Below are 18530 nucleotides of genomic sequence, written 5' to 3' on the forward strand. Positions count from 1 at the left end.
AGTCCTGGGGCTCAGGCACTAGGATATTTAGGGTGGAGGGCTGGGATCAGTGAGATATCAGGAGAGCAAAGTGAGCATGGCATCATGGTACCCAAGGGAGAGAGTGTGACCAGCTCTATGCAATGACATCCCTATTCTCAGCTTCCACATTTGCCCACTTGTCCTTCTCAGTTATGGGAATGGATGACTTTCCTCTATGCTGTGAGGTCACTGAACATGTGTGTCAGCAGAAGTTCCTAGTCCTTGCACCATTTGGAAATTTGCAAGCTATAAAAAATGCCCTCAGTATTATCCTGTACTTCCTGTTTTGTATTTCCTTTTTTTATAGTGAATATTCCTGAGAATTGACACTGCATGGGAACAAGTTCATGTTGGAGGGAGAATTTTACTAAAAATTTAGGGATGCTTTTGGGAATGAAATTCCATTCAACATGAATTTATTAAATGCTTACAAATATAAGAGGCCATTCTACATGCTGCAAGAAAAAAATGAAAGAGATACATTTAGATGTCCTGCAATGTCTGCTATGTAGGAATGGAATTACTAAAGGAAAATACACATAAGATGCTCTGGGGGTGCAAATGAAGAGATCACATTTGGTGGGAAGGATTTTAAAGGACTCAAAGAAGGGGTTAATGTGTGGGTTGGCTCTTAAAGAATGGTCGCAGTTTCAAAAGGCAGAGCTGAACTAAAAAGCAATTCAGGAAAATGGAAACATGAGCAAAGGCATAGAGATGGGAAAGTATAGCTCACTTGGGAGAAAAGGTAGTAAATTTGGCCGGAGCATAAAGATATGCATGTCAAAAAAATTTAGGAGACTAAGGAGAAGCATGATGGCCAGTGTCAGAGAGCCCTGGGTGGGGAGGCAGGGAAGCCATGTGGTGAGAAAAGAACATGGCTCTGAGTTAGAGACAGTCTCTCCCAGATACTACTCCGTGATACAAGTTAAGTCAAATGAAACTCTGCAAACCTCTAATTTTCGTATTGTAAAAGGCACTTGTATACTCACCTAAAAAAAAAAAAAACAACTAACCCAAGTCAAACCAAATCATGATGTTTATGATGGTGGCCTTGAGACATGAATACGGAGTTAAATCTCATTCAGTATATCTTGTCTAAGAAGTCAGGGAAGTGAATAAGAGACTTTGATTCCCTAAGAAAGGTTCGTGTAGATTGTGCAAGAGAGAGGGGGTGGAATAAGACCTTTTGTCTTGTGAGAACTTAAATGGTAACTGTACATCCCTCTTTGCGGGGGAGAGGAAAGGATTCTGGATTTGCAAGGTAGTGGATGTTGGAATTTGTCCCTGTAACAGCATCCCTGGGCTCTGGCTAGCATCCTGGGAAGTGGGTGTGTGTCATGAGAAAGAGCAAGGAGCAAAGAGCTGCGACTATGTGGCTGAGCTTAGCACCAGGAGCTGGAGAGCTCCTTCCTTAGGGAACCACGGAAATCTTTATAGGGGTCTCTGCCAGCAAAGGCTCTTTGCAGCAGTGGACAGGCTCACTGGGTGGAATCCGTCTTCAACAGTGCCACCATGTGGCAGAGAGGAGTAATGGCAGTTATAGTCTGATCAGACTCCAGTCTTGTGTGAGCCGAGAAAGCTGAGTGGCAAGATCTCTCCAGACTTGGAAGCCCTAACATTTGGGGACGGTGTGTATGTGGAGAGGCTTAAAGAGGCTGATGCCCTGCATCCTGGTAGGAGACAATACAAGAATTTGAGAAATTGAAAAGTAATGAGAAGTAACTATCTGTAATTCAAATTTGTAAAGCAGTTCTAAGTGGTTATGAACACTTAGAATAAAAAAGTAGGTAATTCTTAAAAGTCGATTTTGTCTCTCTAGAAAACTCAGTTGTCTAGAAACTCCCATTCCCTACATTTCTGGATTGGGGAGATTTTGTTTCTGTTTTTATTCATCAGGGAATGAAGTGAAATGATTGCATTTCTGCTTGAGATTTAATTTTTTTAAAAGATTTTAATTATTTATTTATTTGACAGACAGAGATCACAAGTAGGCAGAGAAACAAGCAGAGAGAGAAGAGGAAGCAGGCTCCCCGCTGAGCAGAGAGCCCGATGTGGGGCTTGATCCCATGACCTGGGATTATGACCTGAGCTGAAGGCAGAGGCTTTAACCCACTGAGCCACCCAGGCGCCCCTTGAAATTTAATTCTGTTTCCAGGAATCTCTGGAGGAGAGAGTCCCTAATGATTCTAGATGTCCTGTCTATACCTTTTAACATCTCTGCATTTACTCCTGGAGTTTCTTGTGTGTGAAGATGGATATTGGAAAGGAGGCATTGCAAAGAGCAGCAGTCATGTTACTGCGGACTGAATCACAGCTGTTCCTGGTCAGTTGTCATTAGGCAAAGCTTGAACCTTCTGACAGGGTCTGGCCTCATTGTGCTCTGGGTCTGAGAAGGAGTCGCTGAAAAGTGAGCAGGGAGTAAGGTCAGAGTGAGGCACTTCTTTGTTAACTCTTTTATCCTTCCTCATCAGTTTGGTATTTATCAGGTTTTGGAAGGTAAGTCAGTACTGACACCTGGAAGGTTCTGGAGTGGTCACTTGCTTCCATCTTTCACCCCGGACAGAACTTTCTGCAAAATCCCTGACTTTTGTGACAGGAGACCAATCAGTGCAGGGTCTGCTGAAACAAACCTGGAGATGGGAAACACTACTGCGTGGTACAGGCCCTCCACTTAATATTCAGAGCGCAGTCTTGGGAGCAGCAGTAGGGTGTGGGCTGTAAGTTAGCTAGAAATGCCAGATGGGGACCTGGGTGACACCTTCAGGGGAGCATCCAGCTCTTGGTTTCTGGTCAGGTCATGATCTTAGAGTTGTGAGATGGAGCCCCACCCGGAGCTCTGTGCACAGCTGGGAACCTGCTGGAGAGTCTCTCCTTCTGCCCCTCCCCCCACTTGCGTGCACACGCCTTCCAAAATAAATAAATAAATCTGAGGCCTCACACCAGACTTGCTGAATGAGAACCTTCATTTGACAAAATCTGGAGGTAATCATAACCAGTTGATGTTTGAGAAGCCCTGGGCTTTTCCATTATTGGATGGTCGTGGGTGTCTGAAAATAACATGGGACAAAACTCTGCTGCTCTGGTGTGGACTGTGGGCCAGCCTGCCTGTCCCTAGCCCTGGGCTGCTCACTCCAGCAATCTCTGACCTCCCCAGAGTGAGGCCTGGCCGGTGGCGCAGCCTCTCTCACACTTCCTGTGTCAAAGCTGCAGCTGCTCTAGGGCCCTGAACACATCTCACCGCACTCTTGGGGAGTCTAACTCTCTGGTGTCCCTTGAGGGGGCAGAGGATGATAACTAAGAGGTGTAGGGGCATTTATACCATGTGGGGAGAGACAAGAGCCAGGAAAGATCCAGAAGCTACATTGCTAGCTCTTCCTGCTGTACTAAGCTCCATAGTACCTTGCCTTCTCCTGCCACCTCACCAGAAACGTCCTGTGCGACCAGCTGTGTCTGGGGGGAAGTTGTGTGCAGCTTAGTAACAGACTACTTGTGTTTGTTCTCCCTCATGCATCTTTTCCTTTACTCTTTTCCCCCTCTGAGATTGCACCCCTAAATCAGCAATACCTAAGCTTTTCCTTAAAGTCTGCTCTGTAAGGAACCCAGACGAAGACATCTGCCTTATATGAGCTTTACTCATGGCTTCTTAATCCTGCCATCTGGTTGGCTTTAGAATGGTTGATTTCATTCATATAACTCCTTCCTTCAAATTGTACAAGACAGCTACCATGGCTTCTCCCTTCTTGGCTAAACACCCTCAGTTCCTTCACGATTCCTCAACATGAAGCTGCTGGGTATTTCACATTCCTCACATCTCACTGTAACGTGTCTTCCTAAAATTGTGGTTCCTCTGGTGCCCTTCCAGGCGAGGCTGGTGTGGGGCTGAGCTCATGGGGTTCTCATTTGTTTGACCTTGGGCGTTACCGCACCACGAACACGGCTGTCCGGATCTGGGCCTGCTCCTGTGAGGAGAAGCTGACTGGGTTGTGGTGGTCTGACCAGTTAAGATGAACTTAGTGAAGTTAGATGGAGTGAACCAGGTACAACAGCTCTGGTTTTCTGTGTCAGCTTCTGAGGGAAGGCCAGGCCCTCTGTGGGACCCGGAGTTCCTCAGGTTGTCTGTATCTCTATCCACCCCAGGCAGGGCTTGGTGGGATAAGGGATTCAAATGACTTCTCAGGTGCTGTACCCTCCTTGGGGATGGAGGCTTCATTATCTCTCATCCAGACAAATCCAGAGCCAGAGTCTGGCCAAGGGGTTCCTGACAAATATTAATGATTACACCACACTTAGGTTTTCGACCTCAGAATACAAATGTATAAGGATGATCTAATAAACATGTAAAGTGTTCTTGTTTTTCTGGAGCTCCCTCCATCCTTTTTTTTTTTTTTTAAGAATCTACCCTCCTATCTGCCCTGCCTCCCCTCAATTTGAGGAGTTTTATGATCTGTCAAGCACTGCACGGGTCTTTTGGGAAACAGAGATAAGTGTAAGAGGTGATTCCTGCCCTCCAGGATCTTGCAAAGGCAGGGCCTCCCACATAACATGGTTCAGGATACCTAATATCATAGGGAGCGTATGAAGGCTGAATGAGCTCAGAGAAGGCGAAGTCTTAGAACAGCCAAAGGGAGAGCACTTCATTTCCGTGAAGGAGAGACTTTTGGATTTGTGGTAGAACCCTTTCCTTTAAACTTCATGGCAGAAAATTACACAGAGATCCAATGCTTTAGGTCGCTAGAAACTGCGCTGGTATTTCCCTTGTTCCTTCAGGCAAAAGATGTGTCCTCTTTTCTGATATGTATAGGATGTTGTAAACACATATGGTAAAATATTTACCTGGGTCAGAGAAATGACATTTCTGTCTTTAGTTTCAAAGACTGAAAAAAAAAATACATAAAAGACCGGTGGGGAATCTGTTCAAAAATAAGCCACAAAACTCTCTCTGTTCAGAAGTTAATACTTTTGGCTTCCTATCAGGCTCCCATCCCCTGGAGATGGAGGCAAGCAGACTCAATTATTGTTGGCATGTTTGCTCACCTATTTTTAGCTCTAGAGAAGTGCCACAGTAAAGGGCCAGACAGGGAAAGTCAACCCGAGGGGAATGTGGAGGCACGCATTCCATCCCTTGCCAGCCTGTACCAGTTCATTCTGAAGGGTTCCTGGTAAGGAAACAGCACTTCCTTGGCTTCTTTCAGCTCCCGGGACTTGTTCTGGGCTCAGAATACAAATGTACCAGGATGATCTAATAATCATGTAAACTGTGCCGAGGTCTAGACTATCTTGTCCCCAGCCCTCCTCTTTTTTTATGAGTATGTAGATGCACAGAGAAAGCGGATTAGTTATAGTATTGAAGGGTTCTCTTTCCCATGGCTCCTGGGGTCCCTGTGTCTTCTGAGGGGATGGGAGTGGGGACAAGAGGAACAGTAAGAACAAGAGTGGGTTACAGAAGCTGTGGTAAATGGTTGGAGGCTCCCCAACATTGCTTCTGGAAGAAAGCAACAGCTGGGGAGGGTGACCTGGCCTACACTGTGGTTTTCAACCTGGGGGTTCTACAGAGACCCTGAAAACACATGTGAAACGTGTGGACTCTGCTGTTTCAAGACACTTTCTGCTCTCTTTGCCCGCCATCTTCCTTTGTCAAATCACCCGGCAACAACTGCTGTTCTTGCTCCTTGAACATCTGATTCCAGGCCTGGTGAACCTCCTTTTGTGCTTTTTTATCTGTGTACTTTCACTCTTGTTCCTCCAATTCATTCTCCTCTCAGTGGTTAATGAACTTCAGAGAAACTCTTGATCTAGATGCATCAGTGGGAGGAGGGGTAGCCAAACGAAACCCCCAAACCTAAAAGCAAACCTTTTTGAGGGTCTCGCCTTTGCACTTTGAACACAAATTCAGAGTTCTACACTGAAGTCTAACCTAGTGCCCCCCCCTCCCCTAATTATGAGGTCCCTTCAGTTCTGGAATACTCTTGCCTGATTCTTTCCCTCACGGCCTGCGATGCTCTCTGCTCTCCTTTCTGGGCTAACTTCAACCCATTCTGCAAGCTTAGCTTTAAGTGCATACTCCCAAAGAGAAATCACTGGATTCTTCGATCTCAACTTAATTCTCCCATTCTGTTTGTATGCACAGCATCTTTTTTCTACAGAATGTCTTATATCTTAAGACCATGTATTTATCTTTGTATTTATTCATATGCTTCTTTCCCCCTCCACAGACTCAAGTTGCCATGAGGACGGTTTTTCCCACTATCATATCCCCTGTGCCTGGTTGGGTTCCTGCCTGCCTGAAATATCATAGATTCTCAGTAACTATGCATTGAATAAATGAATGAACATCACTGGCATTTAAATTAAGGAACTAAAGTAATTTTGTGATAAAAACTATAAATGTTTGAATAGAATGTAGCCATTAGAAATTATTTAGGTATATATTTATTGGTATGGAAAGATGCCTGGGTATTTTTTATTGAAAAAAAATTAAAAAGTGCTTTGTATTGTTTTCACATACTATTTTTTTTTAAGATTTTATTTATTTATTTATTTGTCAGAGAGAGAGAGAGAGAGAGAATGCAAGCAGGTGGAGCGGCAGCAGAGGCAGAGAGAGAAGCAGGCTCCCTGCTGAGCAAGGAGCCCGATGCAGGACTCAATCCCAGGACCCTGGGATCATGACCTAAGCTGAAGGCAGTGACTTAACCAACTGAGTGACCCAGGCATCCCTTCATATACTATTTTAAAAGAAAGATGAATATATTGGTATATAAATACCTATCAAGATGGAATAGAGGTGGTTTCCATTTGTTTTTACTTATTTGTGTTTTCCTACATTTTATTTTTTTGTTTTAAAGTTATAGAATCCATTAATTCATTAATTAGTTGTTAATCCATTCATCAACTATTTATTGAGTATCTTTGTTCTATCAAGCATTGTTCTAAAAATAAGGATTATGATTATAAAATTCAAACACAAATCCTCTTACATATACCCTCTTTTTAACATTCCTTTCCAGTTAACCACTTCAATAATTTAGATGGGTCTTTCTGGATCTTTTCTCTATTCATTTGATAATATTTATATAAGTTCAATTTTCTTACACATATTTATAGATTTTTGAAATTTGTGATCATATTCTGCCTTTATTTGACTTCCTATACTACTCTTATTATAATTTATATTTTATATATTATGTTACATTTACATATATGTGTATGTAATATAATACACAATACACCATATTACACATTACATTATTACAGTATTTTATATAATATATAATTTATTACATAAGTTATTATTGTAACTTTAATATACCTAGAAAAAATTTTCCTGCCATTGTTTAAATGTATCTCATTAAAATAAGAAAGAAGAGCTGCATGTTTCCGTAATTGTGTCATCAACTCTTTTATTAATGAGCACTTAGATTATTTTAAATTTATTCTGAGTTTTTTTAATAAATACAACTAGAACAATGTGTTATTTATGTAATTAATAGTATTAAGGTTGGAATTTAAAAACGGGGGGAGGGGCCCCTGGGTAGCTCAGTTGGTTAAGCGTCTTTCTTTGGCTCAGGGCATGATCCCAGCAATCCTGGGATGGAGCCTGGGACGGGTTTCATGCTCATCGGAGGCCCTGCATCTCCACTGCCAAACCCCCCCAGCCATACATAACAAAAAACAAATGTTGCACCACTGGACCCAGGAGAAGTTTACTCTTGATATCTGCGGGCTAGATTTAAGAAAGTAGCCATCCAGTTTGGGCCACATTTCAACTTGAAATTGACTATGTGGGGTCTAAAAATTCTTAAATTGGGTCAGTCTGAACATATGACCCCACGCTTTCTGAGATAGGCAGTATTTTATGAGCAAGTTAAATTACATTATTGATGCCATTTAGATAATTTTCAGGTTGATGAAAAATGTTAAAATTGACTTTTTTTCCTCAAGAGAATACTTTCTTTCATTGAATTATTTTATGTAGCTGATGATTGTTGGGAACCAAAATTGGGTGAGACCAAAAAAAAAAAAAAAATCCTTTAACATCTTTTGTAGCATATTTAAGTTTTTAAGGTTTTTTTGTTACCGGGGTTTGAGATCATAAAGGAAGGAATTATGGCTAAGTAACAGGGTATAAAGAGAAAGCAAATACTACTTGGAAGAGGGGTGTGGAATGCTTCAGTTCCTGATTGCCCTTAGGGCTGTAGTTCATTGATTGTTTATTCCTCTACATCTTTATTTCCTTGTTTGCTTGGTTTTATTGGTTTTATTTAATTATTTTTTTCTTTTTAGAAGGTTGACATTTTTTTGGTCACCCCATCTGGGGGTAAACTAAGGTGGGGCCTGAAGCTTATAAAATTTGGCGGCCTGCTTTAAAATATCTAAATTTTGGGGGCGCCTGGGTGGCTCAGTGGGTTAAAGCCGCTGCCTTCGGCTCAGGTCATGATCCCAGGGTCCTGGGATCGAGCCCCGCATCGGGCTCTCTGCTCAGCAGGGGAGTCTGCTTCCTCCTCTCTCTCTCTGCCTGCCTCTCTGCCTACTTGTGATCTCTGTCTGTCAAATAAATAAATAAACAAAATCTTAAAAAAAAAATCTAAATTTTAAAAAATGCATGTTTATTTAAAATGAGAAAAGAAATAAGACGTTCCAATTTTTAAAATGTAGACAAATACCACAAACTTCACAAAGTCCAATTTGATTAGTTAATAGCCTGAAAAAAAACCTTTCTTCTACATTTTCTTGGCTGTATATTTCTTGGCTGTATATCATCTCTTTATAGGATAACTTTGTAATTCTCATAAGAATAAGAATTATTTCCTAAATAAGAAATAAGACTTTCTTCTACCTGGATGATTTAAAAGTTAAAACTTATTATTGATAGTTAGAATGCACAAAATATGAACTTCACATGCAAATACATTCAATATTTTAACGCTTTTATAGCTTTGCATTTTACAAATACACAAATTCAAATAAATAACAGGTCAAGTGATTTCCATCAGAAAGAACAAAATTGTATAAGTCATATAATTGTATACGCTGCATTATCAAATACATTCCCAACAAGAAAGGCTTCTGTTTTGACTAGTTGTTGGTAACAGTTCTTTTATTGCCGGATTTGTATGTATGAGGATTGAAAGAATTTTCATAGACCAGCCTCCACTTTGGCGTATTTCACTCTTTTCTACTATTCACTAGTGTTGGCTGCCTCAGAACGCATTCATACTGCACTATGACCTTTGCGCCTAAATCTCTGATTTCAGAGCAAACTGGCAAGGTGAGTAGTAGACATGCTCCAGGAAGTCGTTCCTATATGAGATGGTTGGCAACTAATTATACAAAGAAGTGACTGTAAACAACATAAATATATATGTTGTTGGGTCCATGGTCAAAGGAGCGAGACTGATACAAAGCGAAGGTCAAGCAAAGCTTTATTTTGCGCCAAGCATTGAGAATCAAACTGACCGACCTGGGCCGTCTCTTGCAAAGAGGCGACCTCTTTCTGCTTTACAGACTAGCCTTTAAGGGCAAAGGCCATGTGGTTGGGCCTGGCCACACACAGGTGACCAATGAGATTGTAACACACAGAGAAAGCTGCACAGTCATACTAGGTCACACATAAGTGACCAATTGAATTACAATTTACCCTAGTAGATGTTTGAACTAGCCTATCACCTTGGTCAGAATTGGTGCCCAAAAGGCACCCAAAGGGCGGTACCCATACTCCTTGGTTGCTAGGGAGACAGTATGTGCCCCCACTGATTGAATACCTCCACCTGGCCTGACCCACCCTTGTATTTGGGCTTTGTTACCTGGGACTGGTTTCTGGGACTTGTTTTTAAGTAAGTCCCCTGGGGGGAAGGGGGTGCAGGGACAGTTTAAGTTTTACTGTATAAACAACAAAGTCATTATTTAACCGGATGGGATTGCTCTGGCTAAATAGGTCCTTACAATGTCACACAAAATCCTAATTTAATATATTCCCAACTCCTATATATATATATATTCCCAACTCAAATGAATCCCCAGGATGTCAGCAGCCACTCCCACAAACTTGATATAGAGGGATATGTGACCCAGGGAAAAGGCAAAATGGAAAGAGACAGGTTTTAACCCATTATGATTAATTTTTTAATTTTCATAAAATTTTACAAAGACATGCGACTATGGACACACATTGTAAGGGCTCCTTCCTGAGCTTTATGGGAGCATGAGCAATGAGGTACAGGTTTCATTAATTTTAGAATAAATTTGCTTCTGAAGACTCAAAGTAAGAGAGAGGGAGGAAGGGGGGAAAAGACAGAAGGAAGGGAGGGAGGGAGGGTTGGGAGGTCAAACCTGAATTACATACACAGATTTCATTTGAAATCTATGCCTTCCTCATATGTTTGAAAATGCTCACGCTTCTAACATTAATGTTTAGTAGGTCAAGATATGTGTCATATCATGTTAAAATATATGTAAAATAAACATGATCATTTTTGTGCTTGCCTTCTAAAAGCTTATAGACTATGATTTTCAAGGTTATTCTATGGATTTCAGGTTTGAAAATTGGAGACTAATTTTTTCTTTTATTTATTCTTGAAAATTTTAAGTAAAATTTCCATAAAGTAGAATGTACATTAAGGGTGCTGATCAATGAGCTTTGACAAATGTATCAGCCTCTGTAACTTTGACCCCAATCAAGACCTATTTCTATCACTCCCCCAATTCCCTCCTGTCTCTCTCTCTTTTTTTTTTTATTATGTTCCGTTAGCCAACATATAGTACATCATTAGTTTTTTGATGTATTGTTCAACGATTCATTAGCAACATATAACACCCAGTGCTCATCACAACATGTGCCCTCCTTCATACTCATTGCCAGGCTACCCCTTCCTCCCGGTCCCCTCCCTTTTGTAACCCTCAGTTTGTTTCCTGGAGTCCAGAGTCTCTCATGGGTTGTCTCCCTCTCTGATTTCTTCCTCCTGCCTCTTTCTAGTCAACATACTTCTGCTCCAAGGCACCATTCTTCTGATTTCTATCATCATAGATTAGTCTTAACTGTTTTTAGATCTCCCTTCCCTCCCTGCCTTCCTTCCTTAGTCTTGACTGTTCTTAGATTTATAAACGAGATCACAAATACCCTTTTGTGTCTTGTCTCTTTTGTTTAACATAATGTTTTTTGGGATTTATCCATGTTTTTCTGCATACATTAGTTCATTATATAGATATGCCTCAATTTATTTATCTATTATCCTGTTAGTAGACACTTGGGTTGTTGCCAGATTTTGGCTGTTATGAATAGGCTGCTGTGAACATTTTATAAGCCTTTTCATAAACACGAACTTTTGTTTCTCTTGGGTAAATATGTAAGATGGGATTGCTGGGGGCCAACGGCAGGTGCATACTAGACTTTATGGGACATTGGCTGCTTCATTCTTTCTTTAGTGTAACATAGTATCATTTCCTTAGTTTTTCTGAAGCACTTGAGGGATCCTCACAAGAATGTCTATTAAGCAAAAATGATTATTAATTAAAGTTTATGACAAATAAGGTATGCAATTTTTATGTCAGAAACTCCACCCCTGCAGAGTTGCCTTAATTACCTAAAATTAAATTTAATAATTACCAAGACATCCAAAAAACCTTGAAGGTCAATACACTTCACACAAAATCTCAAAGCATTTCTTAAAAAGGAAATTATAGCAGTCAGCGTCCAGTCAAGAGATAGAAATCATACCGTTATCGTAACAGAGAGAGCCTAATATAAATAATTGTTAACTAGAAGTAAAATTATTAACTAGAGGTGCACCCGGGTGACTCAGTCAGTTAAATGTCTGCCTTCAGCTCACATCATGATCCTGGAGTCCTGGGATGGAGCCTCAATCTCCATCCTCAGCAGGGATCTGCTTCTCCCTCTCCCTCTGCCTGCCGCTCCTCTTACTTGTGTTCTCTCTCTCTCTCAAATAAATAAATACAATCTTAAAAAAATTATTAAAAAATTATTTAAAAAATTATCTAGTTAGATAACTGAAGAGGGAAAGGAGAAGAGCAAGGTATCGTGCCAACAATTACAGAAAACAGCTACCCTCCCTTAAGAGCGGAGGAGAAAGGAATGAGGTTGGAGTTAATTAAAATTTAGTAGTGTGTGGGGTGCCTGGGTGGCCCAGTCGTTAAGCGTCTGCCTTCCGCTCAGGTCATGATCCCAGAGTTCTGGGATCGAGCCCCGCATCGGGCTCCCTGCTCGACGGGAAGCCTGCCTCTCTCTCCCCATTTCCCCTGTTTGTATTCCCTCTCTCGCTGTGTCTCTCTCTCTCTCTGAAATAAATAAATAAAAATCCTTAAAAAAAAAATTTAGTAGTGTGGAGCTGAAACATACCCATAGAGGGTACTGCTTGGCTGGCGCTGAGATCTGGGGGGTGAGGAAGACTCCATGACAGAGGTCTGCCAACTATAGCTCATAGGCCAAATTCAGCCCACAGTCTGTTTTTTGTATGGCTCTCGAGTTAAGAATGGTTCGTACATGTTTAAATGGTTGAAAAAAAATAAAAATGGAAAGAATAATTGTACTGTTTTCCCAAGGCCACCGTAATAAAGTGTCACAAACTAGGTGGCTTAAAACCATAGAAATGTATGCTTATGCAGTTCTGGAGCCCAGAAATCCAAAATCAAGTTGTCAGCAGGTCTGTGCTCCCTCTGAGAGTCTGGTTGGGATGGTTCTCTCTTCTTTCTAGCCTCCCACGGTGCCCAACAACCCTTGGCCTCCTTGGCTGGTGGTTATGTAACATACTATTCTTTCTCTGTGTCTGCATCTTTACAAGATGTTTGCCTCTTTTTAGAAGAATGACAGTCCTGTTAGATTAAAGCCCAAACTCGTGACTTTACCTTAACTTGATCACATCTGCAAAGACCTTACTTCCGGATAAGATCACATGCACAGGTACAGGAGTGGGGGTGGGGTGGTTAGGACTTCTGCCTATCTTTATGGGTACACAATTCAACTCAGAACAGTGATACTATTTCGTGACCCATGAAAATGATGTGGTATTTCAGTGTCCACGAGTAAAGCGACACTTGCCACACTCATTCGTTTATGTATTGTCTGTAGTTAGTGTCATGCAACAATGGCCAAGTTGGATAGTGGCTACAGAGACTGCGCGCCCAGCAAAATGTCAAATATTCACTGTCTGACAAGACTTAAAATCAAATGTTTGCTGACATTTGTTCTGTGCCACTGGTTTGCAAGTGTGGAAAAAGGCAATTAGATTCAAGTGCTGGAAGGACTTCTCCACTCAGGGGAGGAAGACATGTTCTTGCATGATGCTTGGAGGGACATGACAGGGGGAGGAAGCCCACAGGAAGCACATGGGAAGGAACACATCTCTTCCTTCTACAGCGTTTGTTCTCCTTGTGTTGTCTCCTTTTGGTGCCTTCAGAGGGAAGAAGCTAAAAAAGCAGAAATGTGGTCTGTAGATTCCCAGTCCTGAAAACGCAAAGCAGAGAGAGTATAAATTTTGAAATTATAGATAATAGCTGAATAATTCATCCATAACCTGTAAGGAAAAAATATACATAGCTGCTAAAGTCCTTATTTCTGTAATGGTATTTCTGTAATGGCCATAGTTTGTATGTGTGTATGTAAACACACACACATAGATGTATACATATTTATTTATTAATCTGAATTTACCATTTTGAGATTATTGTAGGTTCACATACAGGTGCAAGAAATAAGGCAGCAAATCCTATATACCTTTTATCCATTTGCTCTCAATGGTAACTAACTCACAACAATTGCAGAACTGTGGTACCATGTGACAACCAGGATATTGACATCGATATAGTCAAGGTAGGGAAGGTTCTCATCACCACAGGATTCTTGTGTTGCCCTTTTATGGACAGGCTTGCTTTCTTCCCCCACCATCCCTACCCTATTCTATGTATGTAACCTTTGGGACTGGCTTTTTTTGTCTGGGCACAATTCTCTGAAGGTGCATCCAAACTGTTACATTTATCTATCTATCTATCTATCTATCTATCTATTTATTTATTTATTTCTGTAACATTCCTTTTTATTACTGAGTGGTATTGCATGAGATAAATGTACCAGAGTTTGTAGAACAATCCATTAAATGAAGGATGTCTGGGCTGTGCTTAGTTTTAGGCTATTACAAATAAAGTAGCTAAGAACATTCTTGTACAGGCTTTTGTGTGAATATAAGTTTTCTTTACTTTGGGCTAACAGCCTGAGAGTACAATTTTTGGACTGTATGGTAATTGTGTGTTTGTTTTAAGAAACGGCCAAACTGTTCTCCAGAGTGGTTTTCGCATTTTACATTCTCACCGGCAATGTCTGAGTGATCTGATCCCTCCACATTCTTGTCTGCATTTGGTGTTGTCACAATTTTTTGTTTCAGCCTTTCTGATGGGTGAGTAATAGTATCTTATCGAGGTTTTAATTTGCATTTCCGTAATGGGTGGTGATGTGAAATATCTTCTTGTGTGCTTATTTGCCATTCATGTAGCCTCTTCAGTAACATGACTGCTCATGTCTACACCTGCTGTCTGATCGGGTTGTTTTCTTGTTTAGTTTTGAGAGTTGTTTATTTATTGTAGACACTAGTCCTTTGTCAAATACATGGTTTGCGAGTATTTTCTCTCACTCTGTAGCTTGTCTCTTAATCCTTTTAAAAGTGTCTTCCACGAGGCGATCATTTGAATTTTGATGAAGTCCAATATCAGTGCTTTTATTTTATGGATTGAGCTTTTGGTATTGACCTTAAGAACTCTTTGCTTAGTCCTAGATCCCGAAGAGTTTCTCTTTTTTTTTTTTTTTTTTTTCTAGAAGTTTTGGGTTTTATATATTCGTTTAAGCCATTTATACATTTTGAACTCCTTTTTGTTTAATGTGTTCGGGTTAAGGTTCATCTTTTTGGTCTATGAGAGTCCAGTTGTTCAGCATTGTTTTTTTGAAAAGGTGATCTTTCCTCTACTGATTTGCTTTTGTACCTTTGTCAGAAATAAATTGGAAATATTTGTGTGATCCTATTTCTGGGTTCCCCATTCTATTCCAGTGACTGGTGTGTCTGTTTCTACATCATACCGTATACTCTTAATCACTGTAGTTATATAGAAGTTGAAATCAATTAGACTGATTTCTCCTACATTCTTCTTTATATTCAAAATTGCTTTAGCTATTGTAGTTCCTTTGCCTTTCCATATAAATTTTAGAATAATCTTGTCTATATTTGTAAGTTATCTTGCTGGAATTTTGATTGGAATTGCATTAAACCTGTATATTAAAAAGTCTGGGATTCAGGGTTTAGCTCTTTGTTTAACTCATTTGTGACCCTCTCCATTGTTTATTTGTGTAGGTTAATATACATTAAAACTTTGCTAAGAAATGTGTGTGTGTAAGTGTGTGCTGTGTAAAGAAAGAAGGGAAATGGAATGTTACTTGTCCTGATTCAGAGCCTCCCTGGAGAGACAAGGTAAGGGACAAATAGCTCAGTGAGGGTTCGGGACCCAGGTGACACAACTGCCGGACAGAACCTTTGGACACAGCCATTTCGACGTGGCCAATTTAATGCAGCCCCTTTAGAACACAATATCATTCTTTTATTGCCAACTTATGTTGCCAACTTATAATATCAGTCTTTTTTTTTTTAGATTTATTTATTTATTTGACAGACAGATCACAAGTAGGCAGAGAGGCAGGCAGAGAGAGAGGAGGAAGCAGGTTCCCTGCTGAGCAAAGAGCCCGATGTGGGGCTCGATCCCAGGACCCTGGGATCATGACCCAAGCCAAAGGCAGAGGCTTTAACCCACTGAGCCACCCAGGCGCCCCTTATAATATCATTCTTAATCTCCATTCAAATCATGGGGGATTTTAACTTTCAGTTATGTTTGTTTTTATATTGACACACATTTTTGTCCTATCCATGAAGTTCTTAAATTAAAAAATGTTAACAGATGATATATTCACATGGGTAAAGATACAACAACATATGAAGAAATGTACCTTATATTCTTATAGCACCCCCCCATAGCCATCCAGTTCTACCACACTCCAACAGTTTGTACTTTTTAATTGTCTGATCTGCATAGATTTTCCCATACACACTGTTACCCCTTACTTTAGGATACTGTCACTCAAAATGTAAGTGAAGTGGAATTTGACTTTTTGTTTCTTACGTTAACTCCGACAATGAATATGATCTAGAAATCTCAGTTTGTTCTATGTTTTTAATGATGACAATGGATAGTAATCTATCTTGACAGTTAACACCTTCCATTTTTAGACTTTGGTACGTTTCCCTCTTACTTTCTTATCTTCTGTTTGGCAATATGGTTAATAATCTGTTTAATTTAGGGCTTGAACCTTCCCTATAAGTCATGCACTCTTACTTCTCTATTCTGAAGATGCCTTAGTGAGACCAAGGGAAGATGAGTTGCTTGCTCAAGACAGAGGGCCAGGCGGTGGCAGAGCTGAGACTGAGCAGGGGCCCAGTCGGGCCTCTGCCCATCTCTCTGAGTGCGTTCACTGCTGTAGGATGACTCAGATTTATTATTGTCATGGATGAAATCTATTAGAAAAATGTTTCTCCCATCCGTCTCAATCCTCTGCTAATCATGCCGTTCATCCTTTAAAAATGAGGATTTCTTCTTTTTTTCTGACAGTTTAATAATTTCAGTTGTTTCTGCTCTCGTAGCATTTGCCCGGTTCAATGATTAATCCCCCAATCTGAGCCCACTTAGACCGGAGCAATATCTTGCCAACCAGAATGAGCAAGTTGAATAAGTGAAATTTTTATTAAGGATGAAACTTCTTTAATATATTATATTTATTATATATGATAGTTTCAACTTTCCGAATCTTTCTTGTCAAGTGTATTCTTTCTCATTATCTTCTTTATGTAATGTTTAATTTAAACGGCCAGTCTTCTGTCCTTGTGCAGGAAAATAAGTTGGGATAGCTCTCAACCAATTATTACCACTTTTCAAGTTGGGATTGGTTTGTATTAATGTAGTAGTCTGACCCCTAGTGGGTGTAAGACGCATCTGCACCCGGATGGTAGCCACAAATTTTGATCAGATTTTCTGAGAAGTGAACATGAGGCAGTGAAGTCCTCCTTGCAAATAAGTAAAATAAAAATGAAAGATAAATTATGAATTCATAGAAGATTAACAACAAAAGCAAAATTCAGTCAAAATTGTGTTTTTTTGTACAAAAATTTTCCAAATCTGTATTTTTACTGGTTTTTGATCACGTGTGATCTGGCTTCACTTATAAACACACTTATGTTTCAGGAATCCATTTTATGTTATTTATTGGAAACCGAAACTTGTTTTGCCTCTGAAATTAAAGTCTTATCATCCCAGCATAGCCCTTTCTAGTTTTTGCTATCGAATTGGAATCAAGCCTAGAGCTGAAAGAGATATTTTTTTGTGATAATCTGCTGAAGATCAGAGACCCAGAAAAGGTTGGTGACTTTTCCAAAGCCATAAAATGAATTGTCAACAAATGGAAGTATACTCTATCATTCATGAGACCCTCAGATCTAGGAAGGCCTGATCACAGCAAGGGAGAGAGTTCCAGACTGATTTTTGGGAGGTAGGGGAGGCAATATCACGCTCCAGGTGGGGAAGGAACAAACTATAAAAATCCAAAAGAAGGGCATTAAGTGAAAAGCAAAAACTCCTCTTTCTTTACCAGATTGGGTTCTTTCAAAGCTACATCTTACAGGTATCTACTTTGATGTGCAAATATCAAACTTTTTTTTGCACAGACACACACAAAGAATACTATTTTCACATGTGTTCATACTATATATATTATTCTGTACCTTGATATAATCATTTAATAAAATATCTTGGATATTTAATAAAATATCTTGGATAAAAGATAATACATTCCTTTTTTTAAAAGATTTTATTTATTTAAGAGAAAGAGAGAAAGAGAGAGAGAGTGTATGTGCACATGGCCAGGGGGAGGGACAGAGGAAGAGGGAGAATCTCAAGCAGACTCCCAGCTGAGTGTGGAGCCAGATGTGGGTCTCAATCTCAGGACCCTGAGATTATGACCTGAGCCAAAACCAAGAGTGGGACGCTTAACTGACTGAGCGACTCAGGCATCCCTGACTACTTAGTAATTTGATATAAGAGGTGGCCTAATTTATTAACTGCCTTCAATTAATTGCTGTAAACAATGCTGTAATGAACACCCTTGTACATGTAACTACAGACTTATGCAAGTGTATCCTGTGGGGCAAATTCCATGAAAGTGAAATTTTAGGCCAAAGCTTATGTCTGAGTATAAAAACACTTTTGAAACTGGCATTGCCCCTCCTCTTTTTCTTCACATTTCCCTTGTTCCCAGCTTTCCCTTCCCAGGCCCCTGGCTTTGTATTTCTCTTCCACTTAGTCAGCCCTACACTGTGTCTTTTCTGCTCACTTAACCTTTTCTTTTCTGGAAAGAATGACTCCTTCTGCTACACATTGTCTCACTTTTCTTTCTCCCTGCAAACTTCCCTGATACA

The sequence above is a fragment of the Enhydra lutris genome, unplaced genomic scaffold (assembly GCF_002288905.1).
Source record: "Enhydra lutris kenyoni isolate GAN:26980312 unplaced genomic scaffold, ASM228890v2 scaffoldscaffold4, whole genome shotgun sequence".
Lineage (NCBI taxonomy): Eukaryota > Metazoa > Chordata > Mammalia > Carnivora > Mustelidae > Enhydra > Enhydra lutris.